The sequence below is a fragment of the Silene latifolia genome, chromosome 5 (assembly GCF_048544455.1).
Source record: "Silene latifolia isolate original U9 population chromosome 5, ASM4854445v1, whole genome shotgun sequence".
Classification (NCBI taxonomy): Eukaryota; Viridiplantae; Streptophyta; class Magnoliopsida; order Caryophyllales; family Caryophyllaceae; genus Silene; species Silene latifolia.
Genome location: NC_133530.1, coordinates 7,580,036 through 7,588,583, shown reverse-complemented (window position 1 = coordinate 7,588,583; position 8,548 = coordinate 7,580,036). Strand labels below are relative to the sequence as shown.

The 8,548-nt window shown below is 33.5% G+C and overlaps 1 long non-coding RNA gene across 1 annotated transcript; it reads right to left on the bottom strand.

Annotated features, from left to right (window-relative positions):
• Positions 1-3,606: 3,606 nt before the first annotated feature.
• On the bottom strand, positions 3,607-6,082 carry LOC141655863 (uncharacterized). The gene is made up of 3 exons (XR_012548208.1): positions 5,950-6,082; positions 5,794-5,857; positions 3,607-3,705 (listed from the first exon to the last, which is right to left on the bottom strand). It is a non-coding gene; the product is annotated as an uncharacterized LOC141655863 (long non-coding RNA).
• Between the last annotated feature and the right edge of the window lie 2,466 nt (positions 6,083-8,548).

Sequence of the window (8,548 nt, the reverse complement as noted above, 5' to 3'; positions counted from 1 at the left end):
CATATCTTTGCGAGGTCCTTGACATTCGTGATGGGATTAGACGGTCTAGTGGTCTAGGGGTTGGCATTTTGATTGCTTCTGATTGCTTGGATGCTCTTTCCTCTATTTTGCGGAATGATGTTCCTTGTGGCCCCTTCGCTAACATTATTTTTGAGTGTAGGGCACTTTTGCAGGACTCACCCCAGTTGAAGCTGGGTTTTGAGAGGAGATCGGTCAACCGTGTTGCAGATGCTATTGCCCGTTTCTCTCTTTTAGATTCTAGCCCTTGCATGGGTTGCTTTGAGTGGGACTGCGCTCCCCATTTCCTATCCGAACTTTGTATTTCAGATACTGTGTTGGAATATACACCACTTTCCCCCCGACCCGCCCCCTTGATGTAACCGAACTTTTCGTCCTACCTTTTAATTGAAGTACGTCTTTTCCAAAAAAAAAAAAAAAAAAAAAAAAAAAACTCCTATCATTATGAGTCTGGCTGAGATATTTTATGAAATTAATAATGCTTTATTGATACAGTCTCACGCACCAAAGATGCCAAAATCATTGTTAGAAGCATCATAAATCATAATCATCAATCACTATTACGTTAGATTTGAAATCTTCCTCAAAACAAATTTACAGCATTTTGTGTCCATTATTTGAATGCCAAGTGTGGAACTATGATTAACTTAATCGCTTATATCACTTGTAACAATTAATCTCACTATAAAAGGATATATCCGTCTAAAGTGAAAGACGGGTCAAATATGCTTAAAGTGGTCATATTTTTAGGCCCCATGCAACTTGTTGCTTGTCTTATGCTTAAAATGGGTAGATATTTGGCTCGTCTATAGACGGATATCTCCCGTCTATAATGAGAATTAATTTGTGCACTTGTAATTCAGCTAAAAAAGCATATGCCTCTTTTTGAAGGGCAAAAAAAGGATCAATTTTATTTCTAGAAGCAATTTTATTTCTAGAAGAAATATGCATCTTTTAATCAAATGAAAGCAAATTGACGGGTAATTTGCAAATAATTTATTGAGTAGGTTTTGTTTAAAACCGTCTTAAATTAAGATATTTTATAACCTTTTTTTATTTTACTTTTATTTACGTTACTTATGAGTCATCTTAAGGAATTGAGTTGCTAAATATCCACAATGTACAACCAATGAGAGCGTGACAAGCGACATTTGTGACTTAACCTCAATTATCTAGTTTAGGGTTAGGTTAATAATTTAACATGTATAGTTCTAGTTAACTACATTTAAGAAAAAAAATTATGTTTTTTTTTTCAAAATAGTCTAAGGGTTTTTCATAATTATAAATATTTTATATTTATATTTATATTCATGAATTTTTAATATTTTCCGTTTGTTTTTGTTTTTTACATTTTTTTTCAGGAAGTAATGAAATATTGGGAAATGATTATTTTTTATTTTAATTATTTTATTTTTGTTTGTAATTATTAATTTATAATTACTTTGTTAATTTTTAAAAGTTCCTTATTTTAAAATTCCGTTTTTAAATATTCCTTTTTAAGAAATATTGTTAGCTTGATTTTAGGAAAGTTATTTTTGAAAAATTACTCTATTATGTAATAACCCGAAAAAAAATAATAGTAAATATATATATAATACAACGTATAATAAAATACGCCAAACACATGTTATAAATTATACTCCGTGTAACTCTTTCCGTATTATATAATTCTATACATTACTATTATTATAATAATGTTATTATACTTAGATATTGTTATTGTGATATGTATGATGTGTTGGCAAGATAAGTGAAAAAAAGAAATCAATACTATATATTAATTCCAGAAACCAAGGGACTTTGATGTAATTAAAGAAAGTTATACAAATTAATTATACTATATATTTTTAAATTACTAGCACCGTGTGATGGACCCGATTAAGGGATCTCAATGCAAATATTATATAGTTTGAGTTAAAATTAAATTGTATAGATGCTTGATAATTTTCCTAAACATTTGTAGACTAAAACATGGTTAATTTCCTTAAAATAAAATAATTAATTAAGATGGTCAATTTCCTTAAAATAAAATAAATAATTATATCATTATTCCTAAATATTTATAGAAGACTTGAAGATGATCAATTTCCTTAAAATAAAATAATTAATTAGTATAAACATGCACACTTATGGTATTAATTATTATTATTATAAAATTATATATTAAATTTAAAATTTATGTAATTTTATTAAAATTTATAGTTTATTAGATGTAGATGGTAATTATTTAACATACAAATACAAAAATATATTATAAGTAGGTTATAACTAATTCAAGTTAGATTTCATAAGATATAATATATTAATATTGCATGATTCTTAAAATTGCATTTCTAAGTAGTAAAAGCAGTTTCGTCAGTAAAGAAAAGAATTGTAATAACATTAGATATAGTTTTATGATAGCAATCACTCATTTGAATAGTAAAAGTAATAATATTTTCAGCGAGATTATTGAAAGTGGTAGAAACAACAACGAGAGTAGTGAAATAATCAATATTAATGCGGCAATAGTGAAAGTAACAATAATTACGGCGGGAGTAGTGAAATTATCAATATTAATGCGGCAGTAGTGACAGTAACAATAATTACGGTAGGAGTAGTGAAAGTAACCGTGATTATGGGCAAGTAGTAAAATGTTATTACTATTGTTTCATTAAAAAAAATATTAACAGCGAGAGTAGTGAATTTGTCTCAAAATTTATTTCATCGTAATTTTAGGATATGTCATTTAAAAATATATTAATGATAAATTTAAGGGTTATGCAACTTTAAGTAATTTTATTTAATGAAAAAAAAAATTAATGGTAAGTAAAGGTAGCACGGGCGAAGCCGGGCACCAATACTAGTTCTTACCCATTGTAGAAGACAAAGCCCATTTGACAACATATTAGTATATTACTTACCTTGTGTGGAAGGTTTTTAACCGACTTTGACGGGCCATCTCAAATCATGATTATTGTCTACACTAACACACAAAGAAAATGAGAGTTGCATGAATGTTTTTACCTTAATACGTCTAGCTGCTTCCTTATGTATATATTAAGGTATGATTTCAGGACCCTTTATCGTAGAAATTAGTAATTTCTTTGAAATAAGATGATATTATAAGTAAATATTTATAGAATTAATGATTATAGAGTCCATGTTATATATTGTTGTTATACCCTTCACATGTTAATTTTATGTCCTTTATACTATAGTGTTTTCATGCTCATTTTTCATATAATGTTCATTTGGCCATTTGTTACATTCGGGATACGATTACGGAAGGGGGCAACATTACAAATTTATCCTGTGTACATGGAAGGGGGCACGTCCCCATGTGAACTATGGTTCTGATTATTACTGGTGAAAGTGCCAGGGGTTTACACGGGTCTTAGATCTGAGATCCTGTGTGACACCCCGCGATAACGCGGAAAATATAACTAATAAAATGCGGAATTTTAGGGAATTTTTGAAACTTTTAAAATTTAAAGCGCGGGTTCACCAAAATCTAAAACATAAATAAAGAGTGCGGAAATGAAGATTTTAAATTATACAATCGTGATAGTCGAGGTGAGAGAAAATATATCCCTCGAATGACAATACAATAAAAGGTGAATCTAAGCAATCCTAATAAACCGACTACAAGGCCAAAGTGCTCGCTAGCTCACACATGTCTTCACCCCATGAATGCATCACTAATACCTGTCATTCATGTAAACATGAACGCCACAGTCAGTAGGGAGTAACTCAAGGTTCTCCCAGCCACAAAATGTCGAAACGAACATAACAAAGAACTAAAATAGGTAAGTCATGTAAGACTCTTACAAAAATATGGATATCAAGTTTATGTTTAAACATGGTGATTAAATGAGATGAAACAAGATAGATCAACATTAACATGATAACGGTTAAACTATTCATGTGAGACAATTAAATAATATGAAAGACAAGGAAACAGACCCGGCCACTTAGCCACGAGTACGTATTTCAAGGAGATATGGCCAAAATAATCATCCAAATAATGCAAGACATTTATTACTCTTAAACTATAATTTTCCCGGGTAGGACTACGATAATAATACGGTCCTAGTCTAAATCTGCAGATTCTCGGGTGTACATCCCGATTCGACGTGCGCCAGCACAGCACGCACCCAAGACTCGACTACTAAGGAGACCGAGTACCCAAATCGCCAGAACAGCACGAAAGTGGCGGAAAGACTAAGATAAGACTCACTTGCCAGAACAACACAAGTGGCCGAAAGCCGTACTTGCCAGAACAGCACAAGTAGGCCAAAACCGTACTCGCCAGAACAGCACGAGTAGGTCAAACCCGTGCTTGCCAGAACAGCACAAGCAGGGCAAAAAGTATGTCAAGCACATACGATGGTAATATGGCATTTCTACAAGAATACGACTCTTCCAAGTAACTATTTATAATATCCTTTTCATGCTTGTAACATATAAATAAACATCTCATTTCATAATTATATGTGCCGGTTAAATAGAATAAACAAGTACAACAAACAAGTACATGGGACGGGATTATTAATGTCACACTCATACTTATAGCTTGCATCTCACCATAAGTACGGATGGGAACATCGGTCCCGACGATCATACCGCAACTAGAGGGCCTATGGCTCACCCCTAGTGTCCGATAGGACCACGACTCACACCACCGAACAATACAAGACATTATCAAGGATATGACTCGTACAAATACTTATGATAAATTTCTCATACGTATATTATATTACTAAACATTCCCTTTTCATAATTTAACATGCCGTTTAAATAAAATATAATAAGGTATAATGAATAATTTACGTTACGTGAAAACCGAGGTAGAATATGAACACTCAATTATGGATCATTTATAGGTTCATGTCATCCTAATGGGTTGGTCCAAGGAGCTAAAGTATGATCACAAGCCCACTTCAAGACACAACACAAATTTCAATTGAAGAAGATGAGAAACAAGGGCTATAAGCCTATACTCAATTATAAGGGTTGGCCCAAACATAACATGCCAATCAACCCATTACCAACACAATCTAAAAGAAACAACAAGGGAAAGGAGTAAGGAAAACATGGGTGTGCTACCCTTTTCCCCCGTGACCGACCCCAACACACAGCCCGGTCCCAGCCACGCAAACCCGAGCTCGGCCACGTCGTGGCCAGACCGCACTTCGCCTTTTCCCGCACCAAAAACAGTCCTCAAACAGAGGTAAAGCAGTTCAAGACCCGGTATAAAACAAGGCTCAACGGTCCAAAATGAGGTTTTCAAAGCGGGAAAAATAAGTATACATGAGACCACATTAATGCGAGGCAAAATGAGCGAGAACACCAGTCCACGGGACTGATTTGTCCGTCCCAAAACAGGGACTAAAACAACTCATACGCAGTACCAAAAGGGAGTTCCAGCAGCCCTTTTTGTGTAAATTCAAGACATAAAATCGAGGGCAAGGCAAAACGGATCAAACACGCTGTCGATACAAATAACCAGCACCAATGTCGTCCAAGAATACAAAAAAAAGGGGGCAGAAACGGGAATTGCAGCATCTTACAAGGACGGAGTGAGTAGTGAACTCAACAACTACTCCCATACCCGATTCCTGTCTGAAACGAGTCCAAGACCTCCAATCAATCGTGCAAAATGACCATTTTCAACACAAAATCAACCCCATTCATGAGGTACATACAAAGACTCAAACTTTACGATAAATGAAGGTAAAAACGAGTAGGAAGGACGGATTCCCGACATTTTGTCAAGTAACCTATCACCGTTACCTTTTAAATTCTTTAACGAACTCGATTCTGACTCAAAGTTATTCCAGACCGTCCAAGCTTGCAGCTAGACAACACAAAACACGAGTTTAGCAAAGAAATTCGAGCCATAAAGGAACGGCCGAACAGAAACAGAGGGCAAGATGGCGTCTTTCTTACCTTTAGAGAAGGAGGATGAGAAGGGGAAGCTAGTGGCGCGAGCATTAGCGAAAAAGGTTGAGGAATGAGGTTGAGATCTGAGGTAGAAGATGGCGGAAATGAAGTTGCAGCTGAACTTGTACAATTGTTGCTGTTGTTTGTCTTGTTGTAGCGTGAAAAAGGAAGAAGGGATAAGAAGGGGGTGGGGGTCACGGGTAGAAATGACAATAATAATAATAATAATAATAATAATAATAATAATAATAATAATAATAATAATAATAATAATAATAATATATAAATATGTATAAAAGTGATTTAAAGGTAGAGTGTAAGAGGGTAGGTGAGCGTGCTGTCCAAATTTGGTTGGTCCGGATTAAAGTAGGTACATAGTGACATGTGACGGTCTATAACTAGGCGGAAATTATGTCTCGGGTTTATATTAACTTGAGACGGAAACTAATATTATTACTGTCACTATTATTATCCGACCAAAAATACGTATACATATATTCTTATATAAATTATGTCTTAAAAATATAATTTAATAATAATACGTATTTTTATATAAACGAGCTTTTATATATTACTTTTATAAAAATCGTGTTTGACATAAAATTAACTAAACTGAATAATTCAAAAGTATTTAATAAAGTGATTAAACGGTCTAATAGATTTTAAATGTCAAAATGGGAAATTCGCGGGTGTTACAATCACCCCACCTTTTAAAAAGTTTCGTCCTCGAAACCTGAAGGTAGAAAAGAAAAGTTATTAAAAATAAAACTGAACTTTTAAAATCGGTGACCAAAACATTAAAAGGTTACTTATCGTAAGAATTAAAATTCGTTCAAAAGCTTCAAATAAAATTTTCCGACATAACAGATCGAAATGTAAATCATTCTATAAATCAAAAATCAAAATTTTCAAAAACATTTAACGGAGAGTTTTCAAAAGTGTAAGTCTCATTCATGGAACGAAATTGCTTTTGTCGTGCACACAAGAACGCTAACTTTCCGAGTCAAAGACAGATTTAAAACAAAATCAATTCGCCGACAAGCGTAGAACAAGTTATCAAACGTCTCCAATAACGAGTTCTAACATCCGATCAATGTCAAAATCAAAAGAAAAAAGATAATTAACTCAAATTTTCTTTTGCAAAAGCCAAAATAATAATAATAATAATAAAATGAAGGTTTCACCTTTAAACTCAAAAGGGAGTCAAATTTCTGAAAATGTAATATTAAACCTTGACAAAGAAACCATAAATAGATCAAAGTTAACGGAAATTGGGTAAAATTTAAATAAATCTCGGGTTTAGCAATCAAAATCACGATAGTAAATTTATACTTCAAAGAACAAATAGGAAACTAAATCAAATTTTCATTTTCAACCCTTTTAAAATAGGTAAATTTTGTAAGAGTAATATATATTTTTGACAACGAATCAAAAATGGTAATCTGAAAAGCTTAGAAATTGTACGAAAAGAAGAGTAACTTAGACAGCATAAATACAAGGTACGCTAAGAAAGGATCCAACTTAACCAACAAAAGAGCTATGACGAACTCCCTAGAGGTAAGAATTGAATTCAAATCAACAAAGATGTCAAAGATAGAGTTTCACAGGTTACGAGTATCCAATTTAAAGGAGGAGCATGATGAAACGAGAAAGAGAGGTATGAACGGTAACGCTTATGGCCAAAGAAGAATGGGAATTAGATAACAAGGAAACGCCAGGTACTCCAATCTCAAGTAACAACATCATCCTAAACGGTTCCAAAAACTTCCTAACCACAAAACTTATAACCACAACACTCCCAGGGATTTCCTCAGATCACTTACGTTACTTCATCCTAGGCTATTCCATGAAACAAGGTACTTCCACAATAAGTGTGATCTCATCATTCCAAATCCTCAAACATCCACAAACAACTTCCACAAGATCAAGGTCAAAGTTTCCAACAAAGCTATACACATGTCCAACTAGAGTCAACTACGGGTATCTCAAAATGGTAAAATCCTCAATCAAGGATCCTAATTCCAAGCTCTAAATTCTCAGAAAGTTTTCCTCAAATATTCCACAAGGTTAACAAAGACTTCTTAATACTAAATCTCTCTCAACCGGAGAACTCTCAAGAGCCAACTAATATCAAATCACATTACCAATCCATTATGGTCACCATCATCCCAATGTATAGTTTTTCAAATCCGATATCCTAGAACTTTACTTACCATCGAGTTCCCAAGAATCAAGGTATTAGTTGTAACAACGCTTTATCACCTCAAAGTTCCTAAAACCATAAATTGAAACTATGCTCTTTAACCTAACAATTGGTGTCAACCATACCATTATCCTTTCTAGTTACTAAAACAAGCGCTAAGACTTCCCAACAATGTAGCTTACTCTCACTCTCATACCATACCTCAAGTAGTAATCAATATCACTCACTTAAACCAACTAATAATCCCACCATTAGCTTTTCTCATATGGTTATACACGTCTTCAAACTCTCATGTCCAAAGTGATTATGGAAGCCAGTCAAAAACTCGACTTACTTAGTCAATTCTATATCCTCAAATCCACCATTCAATTTCATCCACCTTAGGTCAAGTACTAAGCACTA